General features: G+C 36.2%; 1 pseudogene; it reads right to left on the reverse strand.

The window, feature by feature from the left end:
* Positions 1–3045: 3045 nt before the first annotated feature.
* On the reverse strand, positions 3046–3655 carry LOC124091504 (KATNB1-like protein 1; annotated as a pseudogene).
* Between the last annotated feature and the right edge of the window lie 14475 nt (positions 3656–18130).

Raw genomic sequence — 18130 nt, forward strand, 5'->3', positions numbered from 1 at the left:
TTTTGCATTCCTATGATGAGTTTCACTTAGTCATAGTGTATTATTCTTTATGTGTTTTATTGGATTTGATTTACTAATATTTTATCGAGGATTTTTTTTTTTTGCATCTACATTACTGAGGGAAATTGGGCCATAGTTTTCTTTTCCCATACAGTCCTTTTTCTAGTTTTGGTATCAGGGCAATGCTAATATTATAAAATGATTTGAGAAGTGTCCTTCTTTTCCTAAAGTTTTGATACAATTTGCCAGTGAAATTATCTAGGCCTGGAAACTTATTTTTTAAAAGAAGTTATAGGTTTACAGCAAAACTGAGCAGGAAGTACAGAGAATTCGCATTTATCCCTTTTCTCTCACATGCTGAGCCTTCCCCACAACATCCTACACCAGAGTGGTACATTCATTTCAATTGATGAACCTACACCAACACATTGTTTTCACCCAAAATCCTTAGTTTACATTAGGGCTCACTCTTGGTGTTATACATTCTGTGGTTGGGACAAATGCATAATGACAGGTATCCACCATTATAATATCATACAGAATAGTTTTACTTCTGTACAAATCCTTTGTGCTCTGCCTACTCATCCTTCCCTCACCTCTAACCCTTGGTGACCACTGAACTTTTAATTACCTTCATAGTTTTGCCTTTTCCAGAATGTTCTGTTTATAGTTGGAATCATACAATATATTGCCTTTTTAGACTGGTTTCTTTCACTTAGTAATATGCATTTAAGTTTCTTCCATGTCTTTTCATGGCTTGATAGCTCATTTCTATTTAAGTGCTGAATAATGTTTCATGTCTGGATATACCACAGTTTATCCAATCATCTGTTGAAATGTATCTTAGTTGTTTCCAAATTTTGATAGTTATGTATAAAATGGCTATAAACATCAGTGTGCAGGTTTTTATGTGGTCATAAGTTTTCACCTCTTTTGGGTAGATACAAGGAATACAATTGCTGGATGGTATGGTAAGAGTATGTTTAATTTGATAAGTAACTGCCAAACTTCTGAAGTGGTTGTACAATTTTGCATTCCCACCAACAATGAATGGGTGTTCCTGTTGCTCCACATCCTCGTCAGCATTTGGTGTTGTTGCTGGTCTGGATTTTGGCCCTTCTAATAGGTGTATAGTGGTAGCTCATTCTTATTGCAACTTCTTATTTTGTTTGTTGATTTTTAAGGGAATATTTAGTGAATTTACTAAAAAAAAATATTTAATGAATTTACTTAAATGAAGGTAGCTTAATGATATAAGAATGCAAAATATTAGAAATCTATATGCAATAAAATAAAATGAATATATATTAATGAATAAAAATGAATATAAATGAATATATACTAGTCAAATCCTTGGAAATTTCCAGATAAACATTCATAGAAATACATATTCACAATTTTCTTTATATAGAGACAACACATACATATATGACATGATGATTCTGGCAAAAGTATCAGAAATAATATATGAAAATGGAAGGGAGAAAAGTGGAGTAGAGGAAGGGAAATGAGGGAGAGGGGAGAAGGGATAGGAAAGAGGAGGAGCAACAGAAGGAAATTAACCAAACTATGTCATGCACATGTATGAACATATCACAGTGAATTTCACCTTGTGTATAACTGATTCATCAATTAAAAAGTAAATCAATGAAAAGGAAAAAAAAGATTGCTAAAACTAGAAAAATAAAAAATAAAAAGTCAGAGATACTAAAAATATTCTCAAGTTGTAAAAATAGTGTGGAATATTTTCAACAACAACATTCTACACGACATAAACCCCTGATATAATTCCACAACTTTATCATGCCAAAAGTATCTATCTATCTATCTATTTATTTTTCAGTGCTGGGGATCAAAGCCAGGGCTTCATACATCCTAGGTAGGTTTTAATTTTTAGAACAGATATTGACATCATAAACATTGGCATATTAATAATTAAGGCTTTTGCACATACAGAATCTCAATATGGAAAATTTCTTTAAAATATTGATTGTTTGCTATGTTGTTTTAAACTTATAGTCTTCTCAGCATATGAAAGTAGAGGCACATATATAAGTGTTTCTTTTTTCTTTTGGTACTGACATTGAACTTAGGGCCTCTCCACCACTGAGCTACATCCCCAGAACTTTCATTTTTTATTTTTGAGACAGGGCCTCATTAAGTTGTAGAGGCTGGTCTTGAACTTGTGCTCCTCTTGCCTTAGCCTCCTGAGGAGCAGTGATTATAGTTGTGTTCCACCATTCCTGGGTAAGGTGTTTTTTTTTTTAATAAAACAGTCTTGCAATAATTAAGGATGAAGGGAAAGATATATCTCAGTGGTAGAGCACTAGCCTAGCATATTGCAAGGCTCTGGGTTCCACCCCCAGCACCACCAAAACTAACTAAATGAAAAAATAAATAAAAAGATGAGTGGTCTTTGTGGTTCCTAATAAGAAGTTCTATCTTATTATTTCATGTGTTATATATTATATTCTTATGAAGGATAGTATTTAAGATCCAGACAATCTTACACGATGTTATTAAATGACCATATAAATCCCAAATGCAGCAAAGATGAACAAAGTCTTCATAGTGAACTTTTTTTTTGAAAAGATATTTTGTTTAGTTGTAAACAGACACAATACCTTTATTTTGTTGATTTATTTTTATGTGGTGCTGAGGATGAAACCCAGTGCCTCACATGTGCTAGGTGAGTGCTCTACCGCTGAGCCCCAGCTCCAACCCCTTCATAGCGAGTGCACTTTTACCTCATTGAAATTGAAGCTGCTTCTTTTGGATATTTTTCCACTTCAATGTGAAGTAGATTGTTAGGTTTTACAGTAGTTTCATCATGTGGCTTTTTAAAAAAAAAATCATTTAGTTGTAGATGAACACATAGTATCTTTATTTATTTTTATGTGGTGCTGAGGATTAAACCCAGTGCCTCAAACATATGAGGCAAGCACTTTACCACTGAGCTACAGCCCCAGCCCCTCATCATGTGGCTTTTTAAAAGAAAAAAAAATAGTTTGATTTCTTCCACAGTTCACAGTTCTCAGAAGAGACCTACTTTTGGAAATCATATAATCCAAGGATACTTTGAACAACTAAATGCTCTTTAATAGACAAACTCTGTCCGTGCAACTGTAATAAACAAGCATATACTTTCTAGGCTACGTAACTAGCATATCCCAGAAACAAAGTAGGATGGTTTTTCTGTTCCCACTATCCACTGAATTATTGTTTTAAAATCTGAATATTTCCATCATTTATAATTTCTGTTTTGGATAATAGTTCTGATCAACACATTTTAATTGCTGCTTGAAGCCAGTTTAAACCAACTACCACATATTTTCAAGTTTGCTTTTAAGTAATGATTTTACAAGAGGCAACAACTCTACTTAGTAGTCAAGTGAGATATGTTGTTTCTCTTCTAGTAAATATTGGTGAGCACAGGAAGGGCAATCTAGTACAACTCCAATATCTTCGATTCCCATCAAATAAGCTACAACTTAATTTATACTTCTCTTTCTCTAGAAATTTAAAGGCACTATCTCAAATTCTTGAGGAATAAAATTTGTGCCATTGTTTCATGGTTCTGAGAAACTGTGTGGGGGGAAAAGGCACTGTATTTTGATGATGGATCTGTGAAGAACAAGTTACTGGACTTAACCATATATTTTCAATCCTGGTGTAATTTTCCAGGAGCTGGCTTGCACAAGCCAGTTTATTGACTCCCTCCCTACCTCCCTCTCTCCCTTCCTTTCTTCCTTCCTCCTCTACCTCTTTCTTTCCTTCATACTAGAAATTGAACCCAGGGACGCTCAACCACAGAGCCATATATATCCCCAGCCCTTTTAAAAATATTTTATTTAGAGATAGGGTCTCACTAAGTTTCTGAGACTGGCTTTGAACTTTTGATCCTCCTGCCTCAGCCTCCTGAGGAGCTGAGATTACAGGCCTGCATCACCTCCCCACTTTTTTTTTTTTTTAATTTTGAGATAGGGTCTTGATAAGTTGTTTACAGTCTTGTTCATTTGCTGAGGCTGGTCTCAAACTTGCAATCCTCCTGCCTCAGCCTCTCTAGCTGCTGGGATTATGAGTGTAAGCCACTGCACCCAATTTATTGTCTTTATTTTCCATGTCATGTCCTCCACTTTTAGGGCATTTTCCCTCAATCCCAACAAGGATTTGGAAAGGGATGATGAACTTTTAGTGATAGATCACCTTATATACTTTTGTTTGTTTGTTTGTTTTGCTGTCCTGGGGATTGAACCCAGGATCTTGTGCATGCCAGGTAAGCACTCTACCACTCAGCCACATTTACAAACTCTTCCCTTATATAGTTTATCTGGGCTCTTCCCAGCTTGTCCAAATGTTCTACTTATGTCCACAGCCAACTGTTTTGGAGATGTTTTAAAATCTTCTTCATGTTCTTATTAGTGAAATTAGGGATTCTTTTTCTAGGAAGAGAGGAGATGTTTCTGGAGAAGGGTCCAACAAGTTTCCAGAGGGGAGGGGAATTCAACTTAGGGAGTTCTTGGTGTAAGTGACCAAAAAGAATTTCAGCATGAGCCAGACAAAGGCATGGGCAGAAGTTGATTTAGGAAGGTAGATACACATTTAAGGGAGAATACAGGCTATCTTGAGAGTGAGAAGCACCCCCACTTGGGGCTGGGGGTCCAATATTTATAGAAGGGCTGTATTAGGGGTAAGACTGAAGGTGGAGCCACATTGGAGCCGAACAATTTCAAGTTAATTTTCCCTGTCCTTGTGTATTTCCCTTATTTTACAAGGGCATGGGCCAAAGGCTTGTTGCTCAAGATTTACAACTGTGATTTCTGCATCTCAATGACTCATGGATGTTTCCGTTAAGACTCAGTATTTCTCTCACTCTTTATCCTAAATCCCTATTTCAGAATGATCCTCTATATTGTGAAAATTCTGTTTTTTAACATTGTGGGTTTCAGATGCTGTAATCTCTTAAATAACCTCATGGTGTCATGGCATTGTAGCTCAGCACTAGCACTGATGAATTGCACCCAGCAGCCTAGAGTGTCCCTTGGCTCCCAGCCTGGGACCCACTCAGAGCCATTCAAATGCAGACCCATTCTTCAACCTCTTATCTTAAAAGATTTTCCAGTGTGAATTCAATTTTCTTTGTGTTGGTGTGACCTCAAGCATGCCAGGCAAGTGCTCTATGACTGAGCTACATTCTCAGCCCCATATTAATTCTTTTTTTTGTTTTTAATCTCATTGATTTCTGCTCCAATATTTATTGTTTCTCCCCTTCTGCTTGCTTTGGTTTTATATTGCTCTTCATTTATTTATTTGTTCAGATTCTGAAGGGGGAAGCTTTTCTTATTGATTTTTTTGACAGTGCTGGGAGCCTTATGCAAGCAAGGCAAATTGTCTACTATGGAGCTACACAATATTCTGGTCTAATGTAAGCATTTGATGCTATAAACTCCCCTCTTGATTTAACTGTACTCTGAAAATTTTGGTATGTTGTTATTTTGTCTTTCATTCTATTCAAACTATTTTTGTGGTGCTGAGGATGGAACCTAGGATCTTGCACATAACTAGGCAAGTGCTTTACCACTGAGCTAATCCTCAGATACATTTATTTTATTTTGGGGCAGGGTCTTGATAAATTGCCCAGATTCATATCAAACTTGCAATCCTCCTGCCTTAGTCTCCTGAGTATCTGGGATTTCAGTGATGTGCCACCATGTACACCTATTCAAAATATGTTGTAATCATCCCTGAGATTATCTCTTTGACCTATGGATTACTTAGAACTGTATTATTTAGCTGGGTGCGGTGATGAATGTCTGTAATCCCAGTGACTTGGGAGGCTGAAGCAGGAGGACCTCAAGTTCAAAGCCAGCCTCAGAAACTTAGTGAGGCCCTAGGCGACTTGGTGAGACCCTGTCTCAAAATGAAAAAATAAAAAGGGTGGGGTTGTGGCTCAGTGGTAAAGCACCCCTTGGTTCAATTCTTTGTATCACCCTCAAAAAAAACAAACAAACAAACAAAAAAACAAACCCAAAAGTGTATTATTTAACTCTCAAGGGTTTGAGATTTTTCTGTTAACTTTCTCTTATTGATTTCTAGTTTATTTCCATTATGGTCAAAAAGCACTGTCTGTATGATTTCAATTATTTTATATTTGTTAAGATTTGTTTTACAGGGGCTGGGATGTGGCTCAAGCGGTAGCGCGCTCGCCTGGCATGCGTGCGGCCCGGGTTCGATCCTCAGCACCACATACAAACAAAGATGTTGTGTCCGCCAAATACTAAAAAAATAAATATTAAAAAATTCTCTCTCTCTCTACCTCTATAAAAAAAAAAAAAAAAAAAAAAAAAAAAAAAAAAAAAGATTTGTTTTACATCCCAGAATATGGCTTATCCTGGTAAAATGTCAATATGCAATTAAAAAGAATATTTATTTTGCTCTTGTTTTGTGGAAAGTTCTATACAAGTCAATGAAACTCTGTTGGTATATGCTATTGCTCAATACTTCTCTGTGTTATTGATTTATCCCCCTACTAGTTTTACATATTTCTGGATTTGAAATTTAGTTTTTGGTGCTGGGGTTTGAACCTAGGTTCTTAGCACATGCTAGGCAAGAGCTTGACCACCGAGCTACACCCCCAGCCCTAGTTCTACAAAATTCTGAGAGAGTATTTAAGTCTCCAACTACAATTGTAGATTCATGTATTTGTCTTTACAGTTTTGTCTGTTTTTATGTATTTGGAAGCTCTGTTGTTTAGTGCTTTATGAAAAAGTGTTATGATAGCAGGCTTGAGATGGTTATCCTTAGAAAGGCTTGTGAGGTTGGTTTTTCTCTGGAGTCTGTGAACTTGGATGTCAAAAAGATTCCCATCAATTCCTAGCTGACAAAGATTGTTTGTTTACTCTGCTTAAACTGTACATCCAAACTATAGGCTTTACACTGAACACTTACTTTCCTTCTATGATCTGGAATCTTGATATGTACTAGGCTGAGATTGCATATGTATTTCTTTTAAAAACCTTGGCACTGAGTCTTTCATAAGGTGTCCTGATAGGACAACACTTCACACAGGTCACAATTCATTGCTGGAGGAATGAATTGTGTGACCCCACTGGGAAAGGAGGACTCTTAGAAGTTTGCATTAGTTTTCTCTGGACTTCACCCATGCACTTTTCCCTTTGCTAGTTTTATTTAGTATTCTTAAGCTGTAATAAATCCCAGGCATCAGTTCAATTATATGTTTAGTTCTGTGAACCCTTTTAGTGCATAATTGAAGCTGGCTGAGTTGGTCATGAGACTCCCAGTGCAAGTGCACACATATTAAGGATTATTATATATTCCTGGTGAATTTTTGTGTGTGTGTGTGTGGTTCTGGGGATTGAACCCAAGGTTTTATCCATGCAAGACAAGCACTCTACCAACTGAGCTATATCCACAGCCCCCCTGGTGAAGTGTTTAAAAAAATTGTTCTAATTAGTTATACATGACAATAGAATACATTTTTTTTAAAAAATATTTATTTAATTACTTTTAGTTTTCGGCAGATACAACACGTTCTTTTGTATGTGGTGCTGAGGATCGAACCCGGGCTGCACGCATGCCAGGCGAGCGCGTCACCGCTTGAGCCACATCCCCAGCCCAATAGAATACATTTTGACGCATTGTACACAATGGAGTGCAACTTTTCATTCCTCTGGCTGTACATGGTGCAGAGTCACACTGGTTGTATACTCATACATGTATATAGGGTAATAATGTTTGTCTCATTCTACCATCCTTTCCACCCCCACACCTCCTCCTCTTCCCTCACTTGCCTCTGCCTAATCCAAAGTTCCTTCATCCCTCCCTACCCCACCCCCATAATAGATCAGCATCCACTTATCAGAGAAAACATTTGGCCTTTGGTTTCTTGGTTTGGCTTATTTCACTTAGCATGATGTTCTCCAGTTCCATCCATTTACCTGCAAATGCTGTAATTTCATTCTTCTTTAAGGCTGAGTAATATTCCATTGTGTATATGTACCATATTTGCTTTTTTTTTTTTAGAATTTTAATATTTATTTTTTAGTTTTCGGCGGACACAACATCTTTGTTTGTATGTGGTGCTGAGGATCGAACCCGGGCTGCACGCATGCCAGGCAAGCACACTACAGCTTGAGCCACATCCCCAGCCCCCCATATTTTCTTTATCCATTCATTTGTTGAAGGGCATCTAGGTTGGTTCCATAGTTTAGCTATTGTAAATTGAGCTGCTATAACAATTTATGTGGCTACATCTCTATAGTATGCTGATTTTTAAGTCCTCTGGGTATAGACTGAGGAGTGGGATAGCTGGGTCAAATGGAGGTTTCATTCCAAGTTTACTGAGAAATCTCCATGCTGCTTCCCAGACTGGTTGCACCAATTTTTAGTCTCACCACCAATGTTATGAGTGTACTTTTCCCCCACATCCTCTCCAACACTTATTATTGCTTGTATTCTCGATAATTGCCATTTTGACTGGAGTTAGATGAAGATTTTTTTTTTTAATCAGTGTGTAATGTTTCTCTTTGTCCCTGGTAATTATTTTGCTCTGTAGTCTACTTTTTCAGATATAAATAGTTTGAAATTTCTTTTATTAATGTTTATCTGTTATATTATTATTATTTTTTAAAGGTGTAAATATATTTAAGAAATGTTATTACACATTAATAAAATAGTATATAAATACAGGACTTAAATCAAATGAATATAAAATCAAGAGAAAAATATCATTCAAAGGTTAATGTAAGCAAATAGATCCATTTGCCTTTAGGAAGGTTTTTTTTTTTTCTTTGCAGTGTTGAGATTTGAACCCAGGACCTTGTACTTGCTAGGTAGGTATTCAAACATTACACTACACCCTCAGCCCCCTTTTGGAGAATTTTATTTAGAATTTTAAACATTTAGAGATATAATGAAATACAAAAGCTAAATTTTATAATTTGAATACTTATGTTGTACATAACTTGGCTTGGAACAAATGTAAGTAAAATATTAAATGAAAAGAAAATAAAAAGGGCTGGGGATGTGGCTCAAGTGGTAGTGTGCTCACCTGGTATGCGCGGGGCACTGGGTTCGATCCTCAGCACCACATAAAAATAAAATAAAGATGTTGTGTCCACCGAAAACTAAAAAATAAATACTAAAAAATTCTCTCTCTCTCTCAAAAAAAAAAAATTAAATACTACAAAACAGACCATAAAGTTAAAATTAAGAAAATGCTGAAGACATGACTCATCAAGTGATATGATTTTCCATATTCAGGATGGGTACAATAAAACACTCTTTTGTATGTATTCATTATCAGGAAGTAATTGTGAAATGTACTAGATGAGTGAACTCACTGGGAAAAGAGATTCAGTTCCTTAGTAGGAATTACACCAAGCTGAACATTCTTGGTGTGTTCCACCTCCATGTGGCTGTTAGAAAAAAATGTGAAGGCCAAGTTCCTGTGCACAATAGAAGATGTTAGTACTCTGTACAGAATGATTCTTCTAATTGTTGCAAATTTAAAATGTTGGCAATTCTGAGTCTATGGGAGTTATTTTACAACTCTGAAACTTGCACATGACTGATAGCGATGCAAAAGAATTTTTGTCTGTAGATATGCAAACTCTGTCCTCTACAGAATTCAACTGACTGTTCTCACTTCTGAGAAATTCAGTTAGTTTTATCTCCATTTGCACATTCATTTCAAACTTCATTGTCCATAAATATTGTTATTTTATTTTCCAACTCTTTTTTAGGGGGAGTGGGTACTGGGGATTGAACTCAGAGGCACCTCACCACTAAGCCACATCCCCAAAGTAATTTTGTATTTTATTTAGAGACAGGGTTTCACTTTCTTAGCACCTCACTTTTGATGAGGCTGGCCTTGAACTCGCAATCCTCCTGCCTCTGCCTCCTGAGTTGCTGGGATATCAGGTGTACACCACTGTGTCAGGCTCATCTTTTTATTTTAACATACTTATATCATTATATTTGAAGTTTATTTTTTCATTTTTATTGTTCTTTTTAGTTATACATGACATTGGGATTAATTTTGACACAATTATAAAAGCAAGGAATATAATTTGCTCTAATTAAAAAATATAGCATATATTGGATTTTTTTCCTTCTTTTAAAAATTGATTCTTATAATCTTTGATTTTTTTCTTTTCCAAGTTATTTATTAGACTGTCGGACACAAAAAATCTTTCATTTTTTTTTTATGGTGCTAAGAATAGAACCCAGTACCTCACACGTGCTAGGCATGTGCTCTGCCACTGAGCCCTAGCCCTAGTCCCAAATCTTTGATTTTTAATTGGTATGTTTAACTTATTTGCATTTAACATTTGGATTTACATGTACCATTTTATTATTTATTTTGTTTTTTCCTGTTTTTTGTTTTTCTCTGCTATTTTCCTTTTCTTTGGGTTATTTGAACATTTTTAGTATACTTCTAAAATTTATCTGTTGTGTTTCAACTGTATTTTTGTATATTTTAATGATTCTTTAGGAATTAAAATACATAATTAATTCTCCATAGTCTACTTAGAATCAATATTTTACCATTTTATTTATTTAAACATTTTCTGTTTAGTTTTAGATGGACAGAATTTTTTTATATGATGCTGAGAATGGAACCCAGTGCCTCACACATGCTAGGTAAGCACTCTACCACTCAGCCACACACACAGCCCCATTTTACCATTTTAAATGTGATGTAGAAAACTTACCACCACACAGTTCTCTTTAGTATCCACTCTTTGTATTATAGTTATTTTATATGTTTTGATACATTGAAATTCCATCAGACAATGTTTAAAGTTTTGTTTTAAATCCTCAAATATGTTTTAATTTAAAAGAAGAATAGTCTATTGTAGTTGGCTAAATATTTATTATTTATATTTCTCTTCCTCAATTCCTGATGTTACAGATTTCCTCCTGGTTTCATATTCCTTTTGTCTGAAGAATTTCCATTGTAATCCTTTTGGGCTCACTTTCAACACATTCTCTTTGTTTTTCTTAATCTATGAATATCTTATTGACGCCTTCCTTCCTGAAGGATATTTTAATTTATTTATTCATTCTAATTTGTTATACATGACAGCAGAATGCATTTCAATTCATAGTACACATATAGAGAACAATTTTTAATGTCTCTGGTTGTCCACAAAGTAGAGTCACACCATTCATGTCTCCTAAAGGATAATTTGATGTAGAATTCTGGATTGAAAGGTTATTTTTTTTTCTTTCAACACTTTGAAAATATTGAGACATTTCTTACCAGCCCCAATGGTTTCTGATGAGAATTTTGTAGCCATTTGATCCTTTTTCTCTACATACTTTCAAGATATTTGCTTTTTTAACATTTATTATTTAGTTATAGGTGGACACAATATCTTTATTTTATTTTTATGTGGTGCTGAGGATCGAACCTAGTGTCTAACGCATGGTAGGCAAGCACTCTATCTCTGACCCACAACCCCAGCCCACTTTCAAGATATTTATTTTTATCTCTAGTTTTCAGCAGTTTAATTATAGTATGCCTAGGTATGATTTATTGAGTTTTATCCTGTTTGGAGTTTGCTGAGCTTCTTAAATCTATATGTTTACATCTTTTACTGAATTTGTGGAGTTTTCAGCAATTATTGTTTTTTTTTAAAAAATATTTTGTTTTTTAATTGTAGTTGGACACAATACCTTTATTTATTCATTTTTTTCATGTAGTGCTGAGGATTGAACCTAGGGTCTCACACATGCTAGATGAGTGTTCTACCATTGAGCCACAACCCCAGCCCTCAGCAATTATTGTTTTAAATGTGTGTGTGTGTGTGTGTGTGTAAATTTCAATCACCATACTTCCAATTCCACTTGTTCTTACAGGATTTTGATGATATAAATGACGATGTTTTAGTATTTTCTCACAGACCCTTGAAGTTCTATTCACTTTTCTTTCAATATCTTTCTTAGTTGTTCAGACTGAATAATTTCTATTGATCTGTCTTAAAGTTCATGAATTATTCTCTCATTTCCATTCTATTTTTGAACCTATGCAGTGAAAATTTTATTTGGTCATTTCATTTTTCAGTTCTAAAATTTCCATTTGTTTCTTTTTAAAAGATTATTCTCTTCTTTATACTAATATTTTTGATTTTACATTTGTTTCAAAAGTCTTCTCTTTTGTGGTTGTGTTAGGAAGGCTGATACAGGAGGATTGCAGGTTTGAAGCCAGCTTCAGCAACTTAGCGAGTCACTAAACCACTTAGTGAGACTCTGTCTCAAAATAAAAATAAGTAAATAAATAAAAATGTTGGGGATATGGCTCAGTGATTAAGTGTTTGGTTCAATCTCTAGTACCCCCACCCCCCCAAATCTCAATATCTTGGACTTTTTTACATTGATATCTGCCCATGTCTTTTCCCATTTGATTTGTACCATTTTAGTGGTATTTCTTATTCTGAGTAATTTTAAATTATAGGATGGACATTCTGAATATTTGGTTATGAGACTCTTGATAAAGTGTAAATCCTGTGGAATATGTTGCTATTTCTGTTTTGGCGGGCAGTCTACTCCTCATGACAGGCAGCTACCATGGCCCTTGTACTTGTGGTGGAACTGGGATGAAGGAGGAAATTGAGCCTTGTAAGGATCATTGGAAGACGGGGTGCATTATGAGTGGGGACGCTATTCGAAGCATTTGAGTCCAAGAGTCATATGGAACCACCTGCAGGGGAGAGATTCCAGGATACTCAGTGGATACTCTGGGTAGAGGTGTAGGAGGAGCTTCAGAAAGCCTGGCAAATGCAGGCCTCAGTGCGCATGCCCACAGCGCACCTTCCCATTGGCCGATGCACACTGCGTGGTGAGTGAGGAGCTGTGCTTCTGCGGGTTGGCTTCCTACTGCCCTGACCATTCACCTGACAGAAGTTAGTCGGTAGGTCCACAGATCAGTCTTCCTGTAGGTTTAAGTGTGAATGTGTGGAGGAGCCAGCAGGCTTCTGTGAGTAGGCAGTGTGTTCTGTGTCCTGGAAGTTGGAAGGGCCTCGAGGTCATCGACCTTGTACTTGCAGGTGGAGCAGCTGCTTTGGGCCTTGTTGTGGTGACAGGGACAGGAAAAGGGAGGAAGGTGGGCAAAGGAGGGGAGGGTGTCAGGTGGAGACTGGGCGAGTGTTGGGGGTGTGTTTGGAGGTATCTGAGTTTTGGGAGGGCTCCTGGAACAGCCCATGGGGGCAGATTCCTGAGTTCTCCATGGGGCCCTGAACAATAGAGCAGGGTAGGAATTGAGGAAAGAGCCTGAAAATTGGTGACACTATGAGGTTGTGACTGCATCGCCATCCCCAATTTTGTAGAGCACTTAGTGAGGGGTGTGCCTATTGCTCCTCATGGCAACATTTTACCTCTCCTGTGGATGGTATTAAAGTCAATTTAGAGGATGTGGGAAGGAATGAGGTAGGGTATACAATCCAACAAAACTTTATTTTAGGGAATAAATAGGCCTAGGCAGTGGGAGTGTGACAAAAGCAAAAGTCACTTGAGTTTTAATTCTATTTATTTCTATTTTCTAAATGCCTTCATGATGGAGAATCTAGTTGTGAAACCAGTCCTCCTCTTTTGTCTTTTACCCTGAGCCTTAAAACAATTAAGATGATTTCTTTTGTCAGATTGGCTACAACATATGCAATTGCCTTCTTAAGCTGCCAGATATGCTATAATTGGAAAGCATGTGTACTTATAATTACCCTGAGAATTATTCTGAAAATATTTTTACTATTGAAAACAATTACATGCCACTATTTACTGATGGAAGCAGTCAAAAAATATAGTTATCTGCCGCAGTCTGGCTGGGCACAATCAGGAGCCACTTGTCAAAAGAAACTAACTTTATTTTTAGAACCACACACGCCAAACAAAACAGCCTCTCAGGAAAAACCCTCAGAGCCTCAACTGCCACCACCGGCTTTCCACAAGCCTCTCTCTCCCTCACAAGCTTCTCTCCACCTCCCACAATCCTCCTGCTCTTGAGGCCGATTGGCTGGGTCACGTGGGCGGAGCCAAAAAAGTCCCCCAATGAGCAGCTCGGTGGTCTGAAAGGGCAGGGAAACAGCCCAATGAGCATCACCGCAGAGGAGCCAATCAGCTAGATGTTGCTGGGGCCGAGGAGCCCATCAGCTAGATGTTGCTGGGGCCGCTGTGAGCCAATCATCAGCCGGCAGCTGGAAGTTTGCTGGCAGCTGGAAGTTTGCTGGGGCCCCTTTGGCTGTGGCTCTCAACATCTCCCCCTCTGTTTAAACAACAAGCATGTGGCTTAGGGACCGTGCCTGCCTTAGGTTGTCCAATAGTACATATGGTCCTTAGGTTGGTACCATTGCAATTGGATCTTACCCGTCACTGACTACCGGTCCAGTATACAGCCACACCTGTGGAGAGGTCTTTGTACCAGCGGGGGGGGGGGTGAGGTTCTTTGCCTCACCTCTGTTGGCCCCCAAATGTGTCTTAAATGTGTCTTTCAAAACACACTATTATGATTTCAGTGTGAAAAATGAGCAAGCAAGTAAGATCCACATTTAAATCTAGAGGACAAAGTGATGAACAAGGATCTTCTCAGCCTGTTGCACCTGTGGTTGTGAGTGTTTAATGTTTGAGGTTTATCTTTTTTTAATATATATTTATTTATTTATATGTGTAGATGGATGCAACACAGTGCCTTTATTTTTATGTGGTGCTGAGAATCGAACCAGGTCCCGCCCATGCGAGGCGAGTGCTCTACCGCTGAGCCACGATCCCAGCCCCTAATGTTTGATGTTTTCTATCAGCAGAAATATATTTGTGTGGTAGTGTTGTTGAACTAGTAGTACAGATACAATAGAGGTCTTCCATGATGATAAAAAAACCATAATGGAATCTTATGAAAGAAACATTGATCCAGGAAAATTATATTTTGGTTTTGTCTGGATTGATGGTCTTATGGCCCCCTAATTTTGCCTATGACGTTCTTCTCATGTTTATTGATAATAGATTGCACACATATATTAGTATAAATCAAAATAGCTTCCAAAATCCTTATAGGTAACATTTGTTAGGTTAACCAGAGTGTAGGAAGAGTAACTTTTTAAAGAAATATTTAGAACAGTGTTGGGGAAATATCCTTTGACTTACTTAGAATCAGAAATATCTATGTATTCTGTATATTTATATTAGTGACCTGTAATTAAACATTTTAAACACACACCTCTAGGCCAAACAGCCCAGTGATGAAAAACTTCAACAAAAGGAATCACCTGAAAGTCAGATGACACCCCTGGTCAGAGAGATGAAGAAGAACCTGTAGTTGAAAATGAAGGCAAGGGAAAGAGTGCTTATTGGGGGTGTTTGTGTGTATATATGCATATATGCCTCATGCACATACCAGAAGTAGAGTGAAAGAAAATAGTAGAAACAATGCCTCAAATTGACTGTAATAGTAAATAGGATATAATTTGCAGCTTAGTTTAGGGAAATCCCTTACTGTTATAAAAATTTTCCATTTTATAAATGAGAGAACTGAGGACCAGGGATTGTGTTTTATCAAATAACATGTGACTTGTGAATATTAAATATGTTTTTATTCCAAAGCTTTTATTTTCCTTCATCCATGTTGTAAAAAATAAAAGTGAATGGGCCAGGTGTAGTGGTAAATGCCTGTAATCCCTTCTACTGGGAGGTTGAGGCAGGAGGATCACAGGTTTGATGCCAATTTAGTAAGACCCCCCCCCTTTTTTAAGGTGAATAGCTTTAAGTGCTCAAAGCTTGAATGTTGCTACCATAAGGTAGCTCAGTACTAGCCTAACTGTAGACCTTCAGTGGAAGAGGAGCAATTCCAGAAATGAGTAAGTAGATGATGGCCACTGTTTCTTTTCTTTTTCTTTTAGTTGTAGGTGGACACCATAACTTTATTTATTTATTTTTATGTGGTGCTAAGGATCAAACCTAATACCTCACATGTGCTAGGTAACTGCTCTACCACTGAGCCACGACTCCAGCCCCAAATGTTTCTTTTGATTGATATTTTATATGATAAGTTTGACAAAAGCTGGATAATTTAATATACTGAATTAGCAGTATTAGGCATACAGGTATATGGTTTAATATGGTTTTTTAAGTGGCTTTCAAGATGTGGTCAAATCCTTTTACAGTTAGAAGAATAAAAAAAATTCTCTTGATTAACATGAGACAGAAATGATTTCTTTCAGATTTAGTATTTTGAAGTAAAACATTTACATAATTCAAGTTCATAGATTATTCTAGAAATTTACAGTTAAGCGTTTTTAGGCTCGGATTACTACAACCCCCATTAATTTCTTTCTACCTGCTCCATGTCACCAGCGTAAGAGAATACATTTTCTGTGTTCCACAAATAATTTTTTTTGTACCATGTGTTGAACTCAGGGTGCTTAACCACTGAGTCACATCCCCAGCCCTTTTTAATATTTTATTTAGAGACACGGTCCCACTGAGTTGCTAAGTGCCTTGCTAATCTGCTGAGGCTGGCTTTCAATTTGTGATCCTTCTTTTCAGGCTCCTGAGTTGCTGGGATTACAGGTGTGAGCCACTGCACTCAGCTTCACAAATAATTTTATTGTTATTTTTGGTACTTTGATTATCAATGGATTCATTTCTGAAATATTATGTTTAGGACCTTTGGACCTAAATATAACTGTAGTTTATTTTAATAAAGTAAATTTTTCTTTACCTCAATAGGTAGTAATGTCATAACTGTAAGATTTTCTTTATTTTCTTAAATCCATATAGCTGATTCTTCAGAAAATGATATTTTACTTACATTTGAAATTCTACCCATGGCATAGAATTCAGATTTCTAAATAGTTGATGCATAGTGATTTTAGCTCACTATTGTAAAAAAATATAAATCATAACTGTTTTGTGGCTTATCCTTAGATTGTTATTTAAAATAAAGGCATATAGGAAAATATATGTGTGAATACATTCCTAATTGCTTCCAATTTTGCAAAATTACAAAATTCCTGAACTGTATACTTGAATTGGTTAAGATGCTAACTTTTAATTTTTTTTAATTTTTTTAAAATTTATTATTATTATTATTATTTTTAGTTTTCGGCGGACACAACATCTTTGTTTGTATGTGGTACTGAGGATCGAACCCGGGCCGCACGCATGCCAGGCGAGCGCGCTACCGCTTGAGCCACATCCCCAGCCCCTTATTTTTTAATATTTATTTTTTTTTAGGTGTAGATGGACACAACCCAATGCCTTTATTTTTATGTGGTGCTGAGGATTGAACCCGGTTCCTGCCCATGCTAGGTGAGCGCTCTACCATTGAGCCACAATCCCAGCCCAAGATGGTAACTTTTATGTGTGTTTTTTACCTCAATTAAAACAAATATCTTCTTGAGGCCCCATCTAGTTGTCATAATTTTTTATTTCTATTTTTTATTTTGAATAAAATAAAATTTACAGAAAAGTACAAGCATAGTATAATTAATAGTATAATTAACTCATATGCTTCTTACCTAGAAAGATTACCTAGATTCACCAACTGCTAGTTGTTTTTTGCCATGATTGTTTCATATCATCTTCCTTTGCTTCCACACCTCCCCTACACACACACACATGCACATTTATTGATACTGTGTTTATTATTATTAATATTGAATTGTTTAGATAAAGTTTTAGATATTGTACATCAGTATATATGTATATACATATTACATATACACTATATACTATAGTATATATAGTATGTCAGTATATGTGTATATATACATCAGTATATATGTATACATCAGTATATATGTATATATACATATTACATATACATAATATATACTATATATGCCATATGCAGTGTGTGTATATATATACACATAATATATATACTATATGTAGTGTGTGTTTATATAGTACATATAGTATGTATATGTAGTGTGTGTGTATATATATACATATATATGTATATATATAGTGTATAAATATATATCTCCCCTCAGAATAAAGAAAAAGTCATTCTCCTTGATAACTATTGTATAGTGATCAAAATCAGGAAATACGACAGTTGAGAAAATGTAATCATTTAATATATGGCCTAGAAATTTCCCTATTTGTCAATAAT

The sequence above is a fragment of the Marmota monax genome, unplaced genomic scaffold, assembly GCF_021218885.2.
Source record: "Marmota monax isolate L192 unplaced genomic scaffold, Marmota_monax_Labrador192_F-V1.1 WCK01_AAM20220418_F8-fsc00170, whole genome shotgun sequence".
NCBI lineage: Eukaryota > Metazoa > Chordata > Mammalia > Rodentia > Sciuridae > Marmota > Marmota monax.